This window comes from Dipodomys merriami, unplaced genomic scaffold (assembly GCF_024711535.1).
Source record: "Dipodomys merriami isolate MVZ:Mamm:240054 unplaced genomic scaffold, mDipMer1.0.p SCAF_543, whole genome shotgun sequence".
NCBI classification, from domain to species: domain Eukaryota; kingdom Metazoa; phylum Chordata; class Mammalia; order Rodentia; family Heteromyidae; genus Dipodomys; species Dipodomys merriami.
The window spans coordinates 466,666-485,974 of record NW_027206117.1 but is presented as its reverse complement, the minus strand read 5'-3'; the positions used below and the strand labels follow the sequence as shown (position 1 = coordinate 485,974).

Here is a 19,309-nt window from a genome sequence, read left to right as displayed (position 1 = left end):
TCCCGAGTTGTTCATACCAAAGCAATCCAATAAAAGCATACTAAGAACTAACTAACAAAAAATATGTCATTCGTTGTAAAGAAAATTAAAACTTATGAAAATAATTGAAAGAGAGCTAAAAGGAGAACCATGGCTCAATAGTGAACAGCAACTTAAGCCACACCACCATTTCCAGTTTTTAGCTATTTATTGGCAAAATGAATATCACAGACATTGCTGCTTGGGATCCCTTTGAATCTGGATCCTCAGATTTCAGCCTCCTATGTAGCTGGGATTACAGGTGTAAGACACCAGCAGTCTGAGATATGCATTTATTTTGTCATGTTTTGTGGCAAATTATCACAAATTAATTTGTTTGGCCACTGAATACCAACTATTGTAGGATATAAGATTGGGCTGGTAACTTGGGTGTGGTTTGTCTATAGTAGCTGCTCAGTTTCTAGCAGGGGCCACTAGCCTATAGTCTCTCACAGAATGTGGGGATCTCTTACAAGCTTATGAGATGCTTAGTAGGGTTTAGGTTCTGTGGTGGTGAGACTGTGGTTTCTGCTTTCTGGTCTCCTATCATACAGCCACTGTTGTCAGCTCCTAGGCATCCCCATACTTTCTTGAGAAACATATTCTCCTTACTGTTTGATTCATTCTGTTTGCATCACTGACTTCTAGAAAGGCCTTAATTTGCACTCACACCTTGGAAATAACTCATACCAACTCTTGTGGGAACTAATTACATTTGTAGAATCTGTTTAATTTTGTTATCTACCAGAGCATATAGTGGGGTTAGATCATGCCCGACTGGAAGATAAAAGACTTCCCAAGGGTCTGAGTTGTTGTGTATCACCTGACACACATTAAAAGCTATTTATTGGGGCTGGGAAGGTGGCTCAGAGGTGGAGCGCTTGCCTTGCATGCATGAGGCCCTGGGTTCGATTCCTCAGCACCAAATACGCAGAAAAAAAAAGCCGGAAGTGGCATTGTGGCTCAATTGGTACAGTGCTAGCCTTGAGCTGAAGAGATGAGGGACAGCGCCCAGGCCAGAGTTCAGGCCCATGACCGGACCCCCCCCCCAAAAAAAAGCTATTTATTATCTGGGCACTGGTGGCTCATTCCTGTAATCCTAGCTATCTGGAGGATGAAATCTGAGGTTCCCAGTTCAAAGGCAGCCTGGGAATGAAAGGTTTAACTCCAATAAACCACTCAGAAAGCTGGAAGTGGTACTGTAGCTCAACTGGTATAGCACTCACTTTGAGCTGAAGAGCTGAAGGATTGCGCAGAAACCAGAGTTGAATCCTCAGAATTAAAAAAAGAAAAACATTGGAAAAAGCTATTTATTATTCTAAGTGTCCTCAATTTCAGACACTGGTAATGTTGAGTTATTGTTTGACATTAACCAATGAAGTGTGAAATTTAAGAAAATGAAAGATAGTTCCTTGGGTGGAGTGGAAAATATTTTGGCAGTTATAGGTAATGAAACACAGTTAGGAGTTAAATTGAGGATAGATTCAAGAGCAATGGCCGTGGCTTCAGAGATGGGACAGAGCTAAACATGTTAGACATATGTTAAAAAGAGGACATGGGGCTTGGAATGTGGTTTAGTGGTAGAGTGCTTTCCTAGCATGCATGTAGCCCTGGGTTCAATTACTTAGTACCACATAAACAGAAAAAGCCAGAAGTTGCCCTGTGGCTCAGGTCAAAGGGTGCAAGGCTTGTGCAAAAAAGAAGCTCAGTGACAGTGCCCAGGCCCTCAGTTCATGCTCCAGCACTGCCAAAAAATAAAAAGACAGAACATGTCAATAATGAATGAGGGAGGGATCCAGAAACCAAATTCCTCACTGAATATTTTCTTTATTTCAATATCATTCCAGAGAGAAAAATGAGGCATAAAGATGGTCCAGAAAGAACATATCTTATGAAGTAATACAAGATTCTTTAAAAAAAAATATGGAACGCTTCACATATTTGCATGTCATCCTTGTGCAGGGACCATGCTAATCTCTGTATCATTCCAATTTTAGTATATGTGCTGCCAAAGTGAGCACTACAAAAAAATTTTTTTTACTGCAACTGGCCTGTAGAGACAATCCATTAGACATAATTGTGACTTGCAATAGCATAAGAGCTCATTGTAATAGCACAAATGCTTTCTGGATATTATGTATGGGTCCTGAGCCTTGATAAAAGCCTAGGTGCTATTCCTATGTTTTTCCTCAAGAATATTACTCTATTACTTAAACCACAGCTCCATTTCTGACTTTTCTGGTGATGAAATGGAGATAAGAGTGTCATGGACTTTTCCTGGCTCACCTGGCATAACATTGGGATAACATTGGGTTAATACCTGGGATAACATTAATAATGTCAAAAATCTCAGCATTCTGAAGAGCTAGAATTATAGTTATGAGCCTTTAGTACACAGAGAAATATTTCTTTTTCAGTGGAATGAATTAAGAATACAGATTCTTAAGGAAGATTCACCCTCAGTACTAAGTAAATCATCAAGAACAGTTCACGTGGATACACACACACACACACACACACACACACACACACACACACACACACACACACACACACACACACACACAAGCACACAACCAGACACACAAACCCACATAAACATCTCAGGGATCTATATCTCTTTCCCCTAAAGAGTAGTATGGTCTAATGGGCAAACTGTGGTGTCACAGTCATGTAATCCCAGATATTGAGAGGTAGAGGTATAGGAGCATGGGGTACTAAGGGTGACTTGGGTGAAGTTAGCACAAGATCCTATATGAAAAGCAAACTGAGAAAGAAAGAAAAAGAGTTGGGTGCATGTAGGCACAAGTGGCAAGTTATGTGCCTAGTAAGTTTAAGGCCCTCAGTTTAATCCTCAGTTCCATGAAAAAGACAAAAGGAATAAAATCTCAGTCCATTTTGTCATTGTTTAAAATCAATTAACCTGTATACTTCATGAGGAATATAAGGTCTATTTCAAGCCTAATAGTAGTAGCTGGAAAGTCTATATAGCATGGTAGCACATGGGACAAGGCCCCGTAGGTGCATCATATCACAGAGGATCTCAGCATTATGGCATGTGCTAGAATGACAGGGATTAAGGGGCATAGGTTGCTTTTAACAACTGATAACAGTGATAACGTTAGTCCCTTGAGAGTTGATGAGATAACATTTATCCATTTATGACTGAAACATCTTTTAAGGTTTCTACCTCCTGACACTGCTACATTGAATAGTTAAACTTCAGTATGAGCTTTGATGGTGACAGACCATTAACAGGCTTCTGACCGAGGCAGGTGAGACCATTGGAAGCCAAGGATGTTAATACAACTAGGCACCTTGGACAACTGCTTCGATCTCATTGATTCTGATATTTACTGTATTTGGGGCCATCTCACAGCCAAGATCCATCAAGTCCATGTCTGTTCCATGTGCCAGTGTCAGTTATGCTGAGTGTTACATAAACCTCTAGACAATAGGGAGAAATAGGATGGAGATAGACACAAAAATGTAAGTTTGGCATTCTTCTTGGCCCTTATATAACATTAAAAGATTCATGTAGGTAAGTCAGGAGAAAGCTCTATGTCGTTATAAAATACATACAGCCATATAATAACTACTCTACCACCCTGAAAGATACCTTGTAGAACAGCCTGTTTACACATAATACAGACACTCCTATGAACACAAAAGATGGAAAAAAACAAACAAGTTTCGGTTTACAAAAGTAATTGTCAACCTCAGAGTCAAAGCAGACACCCTGAAAACAGTAATGGAAAGAATAGGAGAAACACAAGGTCTCCTTGGCACAAGTCAAAATTTCCTTAATAGAGACCCAGAAACACAACAAATCAAAGTTACACAAATGGGATTTCATGAAAGTGCAGAGCTTGTGCATGGCAAAGGACATACCTAGCAAAATCCATAGAAAGCCCACCGATTAGGAGAAGATTAACCATACAACAGACAAGGATCTCATATCTAAAATGTGCTTGGAACTCACAAAAATAAAACCTCCAACAAGAAATCCACAAAGAAACAACTGCGCAATAAATAAGTGGGCTAAAGTTTTAAAGAGAAACTTCTCTGAAGAGGAAAGGAGATGGCAAATAGACACATGAAGAAATGCTCAACATTTCTAGCCATAAAAGAAAAGCAAATCACCAAAATTACTCAAGCTGATTTAAAATTTGGCAAAGGAGCAGGGTATAAAAATAACCCTCAAAAATCAATGGCTTTTCTGTATGCCAACAATGAGAAAAGCGTGGTTGAAATCAGGAAAGCAACTCCATTCATAACAGCCCACCCAAAAAATACCTAGGAATTAATTTAACCAAAGAAGGGAAGGACCTCTATAATGTAAACTTTAAAAACATGAAAAGGGAAATCAAAACAGAACTTACAAAGTGGTAAAACCTCCCATGCTCCTGGATTAGAAAGATCAACATCTTGAAAATGGCAATATTTTCCAAGGGTTTCTACCAATTTAATGCAATACCTATCAATATTCCAACCCCTTTCTTCAAAGAATTAAAGAGGCTATCCAAAAATTCATATAGAACAATAAAAAACCCAGAATAGAAAAAAAATCCTTAACATAAAGAACAGTGTTGAAGGAATATCAATACCAAATTTCAAACTCTACTACAAAGCCATCGTAATTAAAACAGCTTGGTACTGGCACAAGAACGGACATCAGGAACAATGGAATAGAATTGAAGAGGCAGAAATGAACCTACAGATATATAGCTACCTAATCTTCGATAATGGAGCTAAAAAATAGAATGGAAGAAAGCCTCTTAAGTAAATTGTGCTGGCAAAATTGGTTAATCACTTGTAGAAAACTAAAGCTAGATCCTTATATATCAATCTGCACCAGAATCAGCTCCAAATGGATCAAAGACTTCTGAGTCAAAGCAGACACTCTGATGGAATAGGATGGAATAGGAGAAACCCTAGGTCTCCTTGGCACAGGCCGAATTTTTTTTTAATGGAGACCCAGAAACACAACAAATCAAAGAAAGGTTGGACAAATGGGATTGCATGAAATTGCAGAGCTTCTACATGGCAAAGGACATAGTTAACAAGATCAATAGAAAGCCTATGGATTGGGAAAAGATCTTCACTAGCCATTAAACAGAAAAGAGTCTCATATCTAAAATATACCTGCGACTCAAAAAATTATATCTCCCAACAACAAATCCTCAAAGAAACCACTTCTCACTAAATAAGTGGGCTAAAGACTCAAAAAGAAACTTCTCTGAAGAGAAAAGAAGGATGGCCAATAGACACATGAAGAAATGCTCAACCTCCCTAGCCATAAAAGAAATGCAAATAAAAAGAGCAGAAGTACCATCTCACCACAGTTAGAATGGCTATAATCTAGAACTCTAATAACAACAGATTCTGGAGGGGATGTGGATAGAAGAAAACCTTACTGTATTGTTGTGGGAGTGTAAACGTGTTCAACCACTTTGGAAAGTTTATGGAGGTTCCTCAAAAGACTCCACATAGAGCTCCCCTATGACCCAGAACTAGCACTTTTGGGCATTTACCCAAATGTTCACAAACAAGATCATACTAATGCTACCAGCACGACTATGTTTATTGCAGCATTATTTACCATAACTAAGATATGGAACCCACACAGATACCCCTCAGTTGATGAATGGATCAAGAAAATGTGGTATATATACACAATTCCATGCCTCCATAGAATTTCTTTGTCCAATTTGTTAGGAAATGGAAAGACTTGGAACAAATTATATTAAGTGAAATAAGCCATACCCAAAGAAACATAGATCCCATGGTTTCCCTTATTTGCAATAACTAGTATATGTCTGAGAAAAACAGACATTTTTAGACAAGTTGATGTTAGGCGAAATGAACCCCAAGATAATTTTTTCTTTCTTGTGATTGTTTCCAACATATTTATAAATTGATTTCTTTGTTGCTTTCTTTGTACCTCCCCCATGGTATAACTCCTGTTTTCACTGCATTTGATTCTGGTACCCTGCATCTTGTATATACATTTTTCTAATTTGGAGAAGGTAAGGGAAAACATAAAATGCTTAAATAGGGATACGGGTTGACCCATTGTAAAAATGCAATGTACAAGACCCTACGTTGAAAACAAACATTAGAACTTCGGAGGTGGGGAGAATACTCGTGGAGGTGGGAGAGAAGGAATGGTAGGGGAAAAACAAAGGAGGAGGCAACAATGCTTGATAGGAAATATACTTGATAGGAAATTACCTTACTCATTTAATTGTAGCCCCTCTGCACAGTATTTTTTTTATAATAAAAGACATACAAAAATTAATTCAATGTATGATTATGGGCCAGTACTAGGATTTGAATTTATGGGCCTTCCACTTACTTTCACACTTCAAACTGGGATCTCTATCTGTCTTTATTTATTTATTTTTTAAAATCAGGAATGCTTCACAAATATGCGAGTCATTCTTGCACAAGGGCCATGCTAATCTCTGTATTGTTCCAATTTTTGTATATGTGCTGCCAAAGTGAGCAATCTTTAATTTTTTGTTGATCTTTTTTTCAAGGATAAATCTAATAACACTGTCCCCTAATTTTGTATAAAATAAGTTTTGGACATATATTTAATATGTAATATATTTGTGTGATATACATGTATATACATACTATTTATCTGCAGGAGTTGGGCACACTGAAACAATTGAAGGCACTGATTTAATTTCACTGCTGTCATTCTATTTTAAGACTTTTTTAAAATCAAAACATTTATGACCATGATTTCATCGAATGTCCTGTCCAATATTGATTTGTGTGTATCAGGCAGGCTGTACCTCATCTCACACAAGAGTGCAAGAATAATAGGGTTTAACTCATTACAAGTGGCTCATCAGGACATAGGAAATATCCCTCAATTTGGTTGAGCTGATCTCCATTGTTTGTTGTATACTATGCCTCTGCTTTGGCTATGCAGTTTACCATTTCAAGATGATATTTTGTTCTTTTGGAGACAGATGAATGGAGAAATGTATGTGGCCTCCAAGACAATTACCTGTATAAGGTTAAAATTCATACTTTCAAATGGGATATTTGCCATCCCTGTAGAATACAAATGAGGACTCCCACGCACCAGCTATCTACTTTGCAGCCATTGTAATATTCATGGAAGCAATATTTTATAGGGACAAAATTAAGGTACCAAATATGTCCTTCAGCAACTACCCTACGGAAATCCTTATGCTCATGCCAAAGTCATTGAACTTCACATTGCCTTTGTCATCCAACACGATGTTATTGGGTTTAATGTTTCAGTTATTTTCAGTTTCATTAAAGTAGTGCACAGTCCTCACAATCTGTTTGAATAAACTCCTGACTTCATTCTTGAAAAGGCAGTATGATTTTCACATTTGTCTAAGGAGGTCTCTGGATGGCCAGTTCCACTACCAAATATTTGTGCTCATCCATTTCCCTCACCTGGTATGACCTGATCATGTTTGGGTGACGGAAAATCTTAATAATGTCCATCTCATTTAAAAATTTTTTGTGGGTCCTGGGGCTTGAACTCTAGGGCCTAGGCATTGTCACTGAACTCTTCAGGTTATGTCTACTGCTCTACCACTTGAGCCACAGCACCACTTCCAGCTCTTTCTGTTTATGTGGTGTTGAGGAATCGAACCCAGGGCCTCATTTATGTAAGGCAAACACATACCACTGAGCAACCTTCCCGGCCTGTCCATCTCATGTTTGATTTAACAATTGAACTCTCATCTTCAGGATTATTTTCACTACAACCTTATTGACTACGCGGTGGTGCTAGGCCAACTTTCCATATCCATAGCTTCCATAGTCAATGATTTCCTCCTTCATGCTATATTGTTCAGGGAAAATCTCCTGCCATAGCTAATGATCACCTTCAAAGTATCTTGTTCATTGAAAATCTCCTTCTCTGAAGAGCTTGAGGATAATACACTATGTTCTTCCATCTTTCTGCTAAGATGGCAAGGAGTAAATCTACCTAAACTTAGCTAAGAAAATAAAAACCCCAGAGCAATAACCTAAAGGAAACTGTCAATGTAGCACTCAGTCCTGCAGGTCACCAGGAACTCTCAGCAATGTAATGGACTGCAGAGACCACTCACAATATTTGCAATGGACCAATCACAGCTTGGAATGAACCCACTGGATCTTCTGGTCTTGAGCCTGGAGGACTGTTGCCAAGGTTTCCACAGGGATGTGAGGTGCACAGAATGATGCCACTGGTGCTGCCTTGGCAGTGTTGCAGGAACATAAAGTGTATCAGAAAGTGCATTCTGTCCTTGTTGGCTTCAAGATCCTACGGTTGCTCCCAAGGATTTTGTCCTTGAGTAGTATCCATGTCCTTATGTCTGCTCCTGCCAGAACAGTGGCCATGTGCAGGAGCATACATCAACCAGTGGCTTCCATTCACTATATGTGCAAGTCTTGGAACTTGCTCCAACAATCTAAAAACAAAGTGGAATCCTATGTATTCCTAGATGCAGGGGACACATAACGAAGAGTTCAATTGGAAACTTTCACTAAAGTGGATCCAGATTTCTTTTTATCTTGACAATAAAGAGAAAATTCAAAGAAGTTGTTAAAGTATAAGAGGTGTCCCTCTTTGTTGAATTAGAACCTTCTTGCACAACTGCTTAAAATAATATGAAAGTCCTTATTTGTTATGGACGTGATTTAGTGTTTTGGTACCATATAATAAATAATTTCTGATCTTTAAAAAGTTGTAATATCAGTATGCACTTTGGTGTGTTTTCAATGGAATCCAAGATGAGCCCCATAGCTCTTGAGTAGATCTAAAACAATATCACATTCAACAATAGCATGTGGTTGAAAGAAGGCAGGTAGTACCAGCCTACTGTAAAGTGACTATTGCCAGGATGAATCTTCTGTAGAAATACTGTTTTTTTTCCTTTTCAGTATTTACTAATAAAATACATCCATGTATTATTATAAATTATGTTCTCTATTCAGCTCAGTGAATTTTGACAACTATTTAATTATGTAATACTAAGAGTCCCCTAATAAAGTAAAAAAATGGGCACTTTTGTCATTTACATTAAAATGCAAAGAAAATAAGTCCAAGTAAGTTTTATACTTAGGTGGATAATGGAAAACAGCTGTTTTCTCACTCAGAAATTGAATCCAATAGGGTATTTCATGGCATCCATAATCTGAAAAGCTGCTCTAACTTTTGCCTTTTAAAGACCTCATCAGTTAACTCAAGATATTCAATGTCTTCTTCTTTAAATGTAGAATGACTGATGTCAAAAGGATAGTGGTATCGCTTCAGAATCATCTGATACTGTATCAAAATGCCCTATGCCATACATCTCCATGAAGTGGGTTATTAACATCTATAGGAGTGAGAAAAAATAGAGCATCAACATTTCTCATGATAGTTTCCTCTGAGATAATTTACATCAGAATCCTTGAAATCCATAAGGCAATGTGTTGATAAGTTCAAAGTGAAGAACAAGGCCTGGAGTAGGGAACTTAGATGGTAGAACCCCTAACTAAACAATTGGAGGTCCTCCGCTTGAACTCTCCTACTGCCAAATCCATGAGTCTTCCTGTAGAGAAAGAGGTATAGCTGTTTATTTCAATTCCATTGTGATGCTATAACAAAACTCCTTAAGACAAGGTCCCAATAGCTTAGAGAAACTTATGGGTATTCAACAGAAATTCTGAAGGACATTATCTAGAACCAAGAAAATTCAATATGCTGAGAGGTCAGCTTCACCAGGCCTTTAATGTGTTCCCTTGTTGCTGCATTCTCACATGGTCGAAAGGCTAGAAACTTATTTAAAAGAAAATAACAGAGCTGAGAGACTTCTTCCCACCATCCAGATGAAGTTTAATTTGTATCAGATTATTATTTCTTCTGTCATGTCCCTCCTCCTCGTTTTTTGTTGTGCTTTTTTTTTTTAGCTGACTAGCCTTGAACACTTGAACCACGAAAGAACGGATGTTTAGATTCCAAGTATGTACCCCCAAAATCATCTGTTGCTACTTCTTCTTTGGAAGTAAACCACTTACTTGCCCCAACCCCTGTGCTTTATTTTCCTTCATGTATCATTTTTTAAAGTTTTTGGTCTATTTTGTATTTTGCAGGTGATTTAACAAGGACCCTTCACAAATAGTAGGTGAATACTCGACCACTAAGTTTCAAATTCCCTGCATAGATTTTTTATTTTTTATTTATTTTTAATTTTATTATTTTTTAAACAAATTTTTTATTATAAAAAAAACTGTATGGAGTGGTTCCAGTTACATGAGCAAGGTAATGAGTACATTTCTTATCAAGCATTGTTGCCTCCTCCTTTGTTTTTCCCCTACAATTCCTTTCCTCCAACCTCCACAACTACACTCTAACCACCTAAATTTTGTTTGTTTGAGATGTACAGGATTATTTATTTCTTCATTATTAGACTTCGTGTGTACCCAACTTACTGAAAGCATGTAAAAGTGTAAAACGGTAAATATGTTTGAATTTTTATGTAGACTACCATGCAATCTTGCTCACAAATCACAATATTTTCCTTCCATTGCAATCTTATGCAATCTTCTGTGATCTTGTTGTTGTTGTTGTTGTTGTTCTTCTTCTTCTTCTTCTTCTTCTTCTTCTTCTTCTTCTTCTTCTTCTTCTTCTTCTTCTTCTTCTTCTTCTTCTTCTTCTTCTTTTTCTCCTTCTCCTTCTCCTCCTCCTCCTCTTCCTCCTCCTCCTCCTCCTCCTCCTCCTCCTCCTCCTCCTCCTCCTCATTCTCCTTCTTCTTCTTCTCAGTTAAAACATCAAATGTGTTGTCAAATGCCATCATTGATAAATTTCTCTCTTGTTTGCATCAGAAATGCCTTAGCTATTTTTAAAGAATATTATAAGTGCTTGATAGATATTCTACTTAAGCTAAAGCTATTTTCCTTGTTTCAGAATTTTCACTAATATTAAAAATATTAAATGCTTCTGTGTCAGCATCTATTGGGATTATATGGGATTTGTTCTTTACTTAGTTTAATAAATTGCATTAGATTTCCTAAATTGTAGCTATGTATGTAGGCTTGCACTTTGGTGGTAGAATAACTTGATTTCTATGTGTGAATCCTGTGTTAAATCTTCAGAAAAAACACACACAGGAAAAATGGAAAAGGAATAAATGTAATCTATCCATTTCTGATACATATTCTCTTTTTTTAGGAACTTTTGCCTTTCTCTTCATAAGTAAAATTACTATACATGCATTCTCATTTTGTCATTGCGCTTATGAAGTTAGTTAAGAAGTATTTCTTCTTTTTAAAAAATTTCTGGAGCAGTCAAATAAGAGATGCATTAGGTGAGATGGTATATATTGATTATTCCAGCTAATCATAGTCTATCCCCACAAAAAAAAGAAAGAAGAAAGCAGGAAAGAAAGAAAGCAAGCCAGCCAGCCAGCAAGCAAGCAAGCAAGCAAGCAAGCAAGCAAGCAAGCAAGAAAGAAAGAAAGAAAGAAAGAAAGAAAGAAAGAAAGAAAGAAAGAAAGAAAGAAAGAAAGAAAGAAAGAAAGAAAGAAAGACTCCCAGCCATCCAAACTAAAAAACACCATGTAAGTAAAAAGGCTTGGGGCATTACTCAAGTAGTAAAGGACTTGTATACAATGGGCAATTTTCCAGGTTTGACACCTAAAAACAGGGGAAAAATGCATTTTCTTGGACAAAATTGCACGTGAAATATTTGATTAGAGTTTTTTTTCTTTCTTTTATTTCAGAGACATAGTTTTGCTAAAACCTATATAAAAATTTCCAATCCTCCCAATTTAACTCCTAAGAGTTGAGATTAAAAGTATAGGTTTTCACACCTAGCCTCGTTGACATTTTTTACAATAAATTGTATTGGCATAAATTCAGTATACAGAAAAGTCTAAATGTAAACAGTTTGTCTGTCCCCTCATTGTCCTACTGTTAATGAAATATACCAATATTGTATGTTTGTAAAATAAAAACACAACATTGGTGTAATGCTATTTATTAAATTGCAACCTTTACTTCATTTTGCCAATTTTTGTACTACTTTCAATTGTTTTTCTAGTATCTACTACTGTTGCTTTTTCCTCTGCCTTTCTCCTTTCTTCATGTTACCTACTCAGCTGTTTCATTGATGAGGAATATCAAAAGTAGGTTAAAATTCACCATTTGCCAGGGACCAGTATCTCGTGATCAAAGGTATTCAGAAAGCTGAGATCTGAGGATCACAGTTCAAAGCAAGCCTGATCAAGAAAGTGGTAAACTCATGAAAAAAACAGCATTTAAAAAATAACCAAACAACTGGAATGTGGCTTAGTGGTAGTGTGCTTGCATGAAGGTCTGAGTTTGATTCCTCAGTGCCACATAAACAGAAATATTTGGAAGTAGCACTGTGGCTTAAGTGCTAGAGTGCTCGCTAGCCTTGAGCAAAAGATCCTCAGGGTCAGTATCTAAGCCTTGAGCTTAAGCCCCAGGACTGGCAAAACATACAAAAAAGTAGCTCCCCTCATTGTTTTGTATGTAGTGTTCCAACTCCATGGTGCACATTATCCCTTACAGCAAAATCAATACAACAAACCAAAATTTACAATGCTCAGTATCCCATGTGGTCATCAGTCATCATATTGTACACCAGATGTGCAGAGTTAAGGAAGAAATATAAAGAAATAAAGTCACTAGGACAACCTCTCTTGAGACTATACAAGAAAAATTTATGTTCTAGCGTATCACTCTAGAAGTATCACTGAACTCTAGAAAGAAGTGTTCCAAGAATATAAGCCTTGTTCACCTTGGCTCCCACTGAGCATGAATATAAAGTTCATCATCAATAATGGTTGGACTCAAAGAGAGAATTCACAAATGGGATTGTGCCAAACTAAGAAGTTTCTGCATGGCAAAGGATATCATTAGCAAGGTAAAGAGAGCCTACGGAAGGAGAGATCTTTGCCAGGTCTATGTCAGAATATACAAAGAGCTCAATAAATTATACTAACAAAGAATTAACAACTCAATTACAGATGGGCAAACAAGCTAAGTAGAGACGTCTCAGAAGAAATAAAATTGGCCAGTAGTCATAAAAATGTTCAATATCTCTGGCCATAAAGGAAATGCAAACCAAAACACTTGAGATGGGCTAGAAAGGTGGTTCAGTGATAGAGTGCTTGCCGTGCAAACATGAGGCCCTGGGTTTGATTCCTCAGCACCACATAAGCAGAAAAAGCTGGAAGTGGTGGTGTGGTTCAAGTGGTAGTGAGCTCTATCCTTGAGCTGAGGAGCTGAGTTTCAGTGCCCTGGCCCAGTGTTCAGGTCCCACAACCGAACAAAAACAATAACAACAACACTAAAAACAGAATCACTTGACTTGCTTCTCTTTTTACATCGCATTTAAGCTTGATTATAAAATATTGTTGGTGGGAATGTAATCTTGTTTAACTACACTGAAAAACACCCACAAAACAACTTTACCTACCTTGTGGTTCAGTACTACCATTCTTGGGCATTTATCTAAAAGACTAAAAATCCCGATAAAGTAAGGCCACCTAAACATCTATGTTCATTGTCAAGGTATTTATATTGCACAAATAGCTTCAATAGATGAATGAATCAAGAAAATTATATATATATATATATATATATATATATATATATATATATATATATATATATATATATATACAGAGTAACATTACTCATGAATTAGAATATTCCATCATTTATAAAGAAATTGATGAACTGGAAAAATTTTTGTGAAGTCAGGATGCATGTTTTCTTTCAAATGGGGAAGCTTGGTCTATATGAAAACATACAGAGTATTGTATGCACGTATACCTAAATATATTTCATGAAGTACAGTATATGTTGGAAAGAATTTAAATGCTGTAATTCTTTAGAAAATCCAACAGTACAATAAAATGTAAATGAGGAAACTGGCACTTGAATGGGGGGTAGGAGGTGAATGAAGTCACAATTTTCAATGCATATCCAATGAAACTAGGAAAATTGAGGGGAAGGAGCTGTTTCAGAGATGGGGAGATGATGAAAAAAGTATCACAGATTAGGATTCATTGTACTTACAATTAAAAATGTAATTAAAAATAATTATGCTTGATCCTACCTCCTATGATTTCCATATTCACACTTCTGAGTAGACATCCCCTTTCCAAACCATCATGAAACACCTCATCTTACTTAGAAAGGGTATAACTTTGCTGTGTCTGTGAACCAAGGAATTGTAGGCAGATTAAATTAATGCTGTCCACATATGTCAAGCCATCAATATAAGGCCAGAAACCATGAAAATATTACAAGAACTGGCAGGGGAAACACTATGACTTCTACAACACAGGTCGAAATTTTCTAACTAAAGATCCATGATCACAAGAAATCCAAGAAAGACTGGATAAACGGGATTGCATGAAACTTAAGTTTCTGCCTGACAAAGAACATACCAAGCCAAATACAAAACCCATGGAATGGGAGAAGAATTCCATGAGCTATTCATCAAACGAGATCCTAATAGGAAAAAAATATGTAGATAGCACAAAAATTGCCCCCAATAAACCATGAAATAACATCCCAATTAATAAATGAGGTAATGACCTAAAGACAAACTTCTCAGAATAAGTAATTAAGGCCAATCAACACAAGAAGAAATGTTCAATATCTCTGAACATAAAGGAAATGTAAACAAAAACAACACCCTAATTCTACGTCACTGCAGTAAGGAAGGACAATAAAAACATTTTAATGTGATTAGTAACAAATGCTGTCATGGATGTGGCAAAAGGAGCTCTATCACTGCTGGTGAGGATGTAACTTGTTCAATCAGTCTGGAGACTGAGAAGTGCATATTAAGGTTTGGAGTCAACTTGTGCAGAAAGTCCATGTGTTTTTTTTATCTCCAATTGGCAACCAAAAAGTCACAAGTAGAGCTGTGGTGCAAATGAGTAAAATGGTATCTTTCATTACAAAATCTCAGGGATATTACCCACATTTGCGTTCAAGCTCCAGTACTGGCAGTGTGTGTGTGTGTGTGTGTGTGTGTGTGTGTGTGTGTGTGTGTGTGTGTGTGTGTGTCTGTGTGTCTGTGTGTCTGTGTGTCTGTGTGTGTCTGTGTATCTGTGTGTGTGTGTGTGTGTGTCTGTGTCTGTGTGTGTCTATGTCTGTGTATCTGTGTGTGTCTGTGTGTGTGGTGCATGTGGGGGGAGGGAGCTAGTGATTTCCTGATGGCATCAAATGGTTTGGTGTATTTAAAGTATTAAAAAAAACAAGGTTTAAATGTGCTTTGATTTTTTTTGTGTTTCTGTATGTATGTGTCTATCCAGTATAGGTGTGGGTGTGGGTGTGTGCATCTGTATGTGCATTTATGGTTTTTCTTGCTTGTTCTCAACTTGTGTTAACAAAATGGCCAGACTTGAAAGGTGGACACTATGGTTTAATGTTATGACAATTTTCCAAGGTTTTGTTCAACAAATGATTATTTGAATAGTTTATTGAAAGATAGAGAGGGAGGAGAAAGAGAGGGAGAGAAAGACTGGAGTTCTAAATCTAAGACTGAAACAGCCATATTCCAGAACAAGTCTGCAGAACTAGTTCCAGTGTAGTGTCTTCAGTCAGCTAGCTGTAACAAAGCCTCTATTTGGCCATAGGTGTGGATTGTAGGCAAAAAGACAATTCAGTAAAAACAAATTCAAACAGTCTGAGACACTTGCACAAGGTCTGGACATCACTTCCTCATGGGCTGCTGTTGTGCAGGCCCAATATTTGATCTGAAGAGAAACTTGGAATTACAAAAGTTAAAACCCAGTTTAGTAACCACTAAAAGGCCTGTGTAACTCCTTGGTCCTTAGACCTGATACTGTGACTTAGTGGCAAAGGCAAAGGGCAGATTTCTAGCTATTTCAGACTTCTCCCTTAGTGAACAATAAGTTACCACCTTCAGTCCTGGTTCCACCACAGACTTGGCTCAGGTCTGTGAACCTGAGTGTAGACTTTTGAATCTACATGGTGTGAATGGAAATTTGGTCTCCTACTAAGATAGAAGTTTGAGGGACTTGGATAGCTGTGGGCAAGTCTCTTTTTAATTGCCTGTTGTTTGACCACATTTAGTTTAGATGCAGGGATACATTACTAATTAGTCGCAGTGGTCACCCCAAGGTAGAGCAAGAGAGATAGAGTAGAGGGACAGTGATCAAGCTCACGCCATCTGCCATTTTATGCTGCTTTAATTGACATGTTCTTCATGTATTTTAGTAATTCAAGAATAAAAATTAACATTACATATAGATTTTTAATTGCATCTTTGTTCCTAACAAAAATTAAAAGTAAAAATGAATTTAAATAAAAAGGCAATATGGTAAGAGCAGGGGAAAGAAATGGAGCAATGATCATGGGCAGCTCCTGAAGTCTAATCTGGAGGTTTTATTTATCAACATCAGGGAATAAAATGAAACTATGTAACAAGACAGGCCTGCCTGCTTTTTCTCAGCAACAAAGCAGCCCTGTCTGCTTTCCTTAGCAACACAACAGCCCTGCCTGTCTTTCCTCATTTATGCCAGAGTCAAAGGGGTCAATAGACCATGACTAAAGGAGGAAATTAGAGCTGTCATTGACAGATAAAAAAGAACAAGCCCTGGATATGTCTGGAAACCTATAAAGCATCTGAAACCTTAAACACTTAGGCCTTTCAGAGACCAGTCTTTCACAGAAACTAAATATTCAGAGAGAAAGCCAAGATGTGTTCTGAGAACTGTAGATTCCCTTACTCAGAGAACACACAGACCTCCCAATGACAGAATCATCCCTGCCAACAATAGAACTTTCTAGTGAGGCTCAGAGAATAGAGGACACATTAAACTTTTCTCACTGCCAGAAACCAGCCCACACCCTGAGGGCACCAGGACAATATGGGTTGAAGGGCTCAGCCCTGTTGCAAACAATGGATGAAGCTCAGAGGCCCACACCTATCTCGTGATGTACTCACACCTCCTAAGTGTCCAACAGCTTCCAGATAGTGTCGGCAGCCGTTCAAAAAGATAAAAATCAAGTCGTTTATATAAGGATATAGGTGGACCTATTGCAACAATGTGAAGTACAAGTTGTCATGTCGAAAACAAACTTTACAACTTGGGGGGAGGATTGGTGGAGGGGGAGGGAGGATGGGAAGGGATGGGAAGGGTAAACAAAGGAGGAGGCTACAATGCTTGATAAGAAATGTACTCACTATCTTGCCCATGTAATTGTAACCCCTCTGTACACTATTTTCACAATAAAAAAAATTAAAATTAAAAAAAGATCAATTTGTGGTGCCGAGCTCTAAAGCCCAAACTCCGCACCCAGTGTTAGCCCTATTGAGTGACTTACAAGCCAAGTGGGGCTCTCTCATAAATTTCCTAAAACCATCACACTCCATGATAGCATCCAGTCACATGTCTTTTGGTGACAAAGCCTCGGGGTCATTCAAGACAAAAGCAGCCATGACCTCAACTCCACCTGCCATATCAGTTCAACAAGACTTACTCTTTTGCTTGCTCAAAAGTTGGTTTAATTTTGGGATAATCTCACCAACACTGTCTCCTAATGACACTGCCCCCAAAGGGTGACTCCCTCACCCAACCAAACAGTCATACAAGCTGGAGGTGTTGTCTTTGGACAGGACAGACTAGCCTTACATGAGCCCATTTCCAGGGCCCCCTATTCTCCCAGATGTCTTGGAAGGGGCATCTGCTCCCTCCACCAGCAGGCCTACCGCTCCTCCCAGACTCGCACTGAACACAGCAGAATCTAGCCAGATGGACACTTCATGTCCATGTTGTGAGGGCTGCTGTCTCCAAGTTCTATGGTTGAGGAGATGCTAGGCAGGTTCTTTTGCTGGCAGGTGGGCCAGGGGACTCTGCAAAGCCATGCAGCAAAGATTCACCTACCAGCCTGCCCAGTGTGCAGCTGGCCAAGCCTAGTGTCTGCTTGGAGCTGCAATATTATGGAAACTTCAGATTCCCCTTGCCAGGCCAGCAATGAATTGCCCAAAAAGAGCACCAAGTACTCCTGATCCATCTACTGCAGTCTTCAGCAGTTTCCTCCCACCAGCATGGAACTCTGTGGTGCAACCAGATTTAGAGGGATATTTCTGGATAGCAAGCAAGTCTAGTTTTTTTTTTTGGAGCCAGCAGACTACTAATATAAGCTCATCATCTGCCCCCTGCCAACCTGGACAGCCCTGCCCCACCCAGCTCCATTGCCCACCCTGTGTTTAGGGCCCCCCCTGAGCTCAGATTCTGCTCTTGAATCTGCCCATGTATTCAGAAAAGAGCCCAGAGAAACCTTTGGCATTTGTTGTGCCCCTGAAGTCAGGCCACAGTGAGGCTTCTGCAGCCCCCAGCCTTGCTCCAAGCATAGCCACCAACCAGGGAATACCCCCGGTTCCAACGCAGACCTCTGATGTGTAAGAAAAAGAAGCTGTGCTTGTGCTAGCACAGTCACCAGTCAGCAGTCCTGGCACAGGGGCATCTGCTAAGGCCACCCCAAGTAGCTGTGGGGCTCTGACATCAAGACAGAGGCAGGAAGGTGCACCCATGCAGGCTGCCTTTGAGAAGCTTCTCTTACAGGAGCAGGCCTGGCGGCCTTTGAAGCAGAATATGACACTGCAGAAGAACACAGCACACTAGAAGAACCCGACAAGCAATGTCCCTGTGATTAGAGACCTGACTAAGGCAGGAAATGAGAGAGAGAAAGAGAGACAGAGAGAGACAGAGAGAGAGAGAGAGAAGCAATGTGTGCTTTATACTTATTTCAATATCCTTGCCGAGTAATGCATATTTTTATCAAGAAATAAAGAGGAGAACTTCAAACTCTAACTCTGATGAAGTAGCTAGGATCAATCTAAACTTCCTACCATAAACAATCACAAAAGTGGGAGCTATGTGAAACTATATATGTATATAAATATATATAATATAAACATGTAGGCATATATATATTCACATACACAATGTGAATATATAATGTATAATGCATATATGTATACAGAGATTTGAAGGAATAAAAACCAATACCTTCCCAATTTTGATTGAAAGCATGAACCCTCCTATGCAGCAATCTATCAGATCAAAAAAGTCAATTAACATAATTACACAGGTCCAAATTGATACATTCTAATTAAACAAAAACAGAAAACATCCCAAAGTACAAAGACACAACTCATCACACACAAGTAATCTTCAATTATATTAAGACAAATTTCTCATCAGAAACTAGATTCACTATTAGACAGTAAGGACAAAAAATTTAAAGT

General features: G+C 38.3%; 2 non-coding genes across 2 annotated transcripts; both read right to left on the bottom strand.

The window, feature by feature from the left end:
- Positions 1 to 1,935: 1,935 nt before the first annotated feature.
- On the bottom strand, positions 1,936 to 2,039 carry LOC138811642 (U6 spliceosomal RNA). Its single transcript, XR_011367466.1, has one exon. It is a non-coding gene; the product is annotated as a U6 spliceosomal RNA (small nuclear RNA).
- A 4,386-nt stretch (positions 2,040 to 6,425) lies between these two features.
- Positions 6,426 to 6,529, bottom strand: LOC138811643 (U6 spliceosomal RNA). Its single transcript, XR_011367467.1, has one exon. It is a non-coding gene; the product is annotated as a U6 spliceosomal RNA (small nuclear RNA).
- Between the last annotated feature and the right edge of the window lie 12,780 nt (positions 6,530 to 19,309).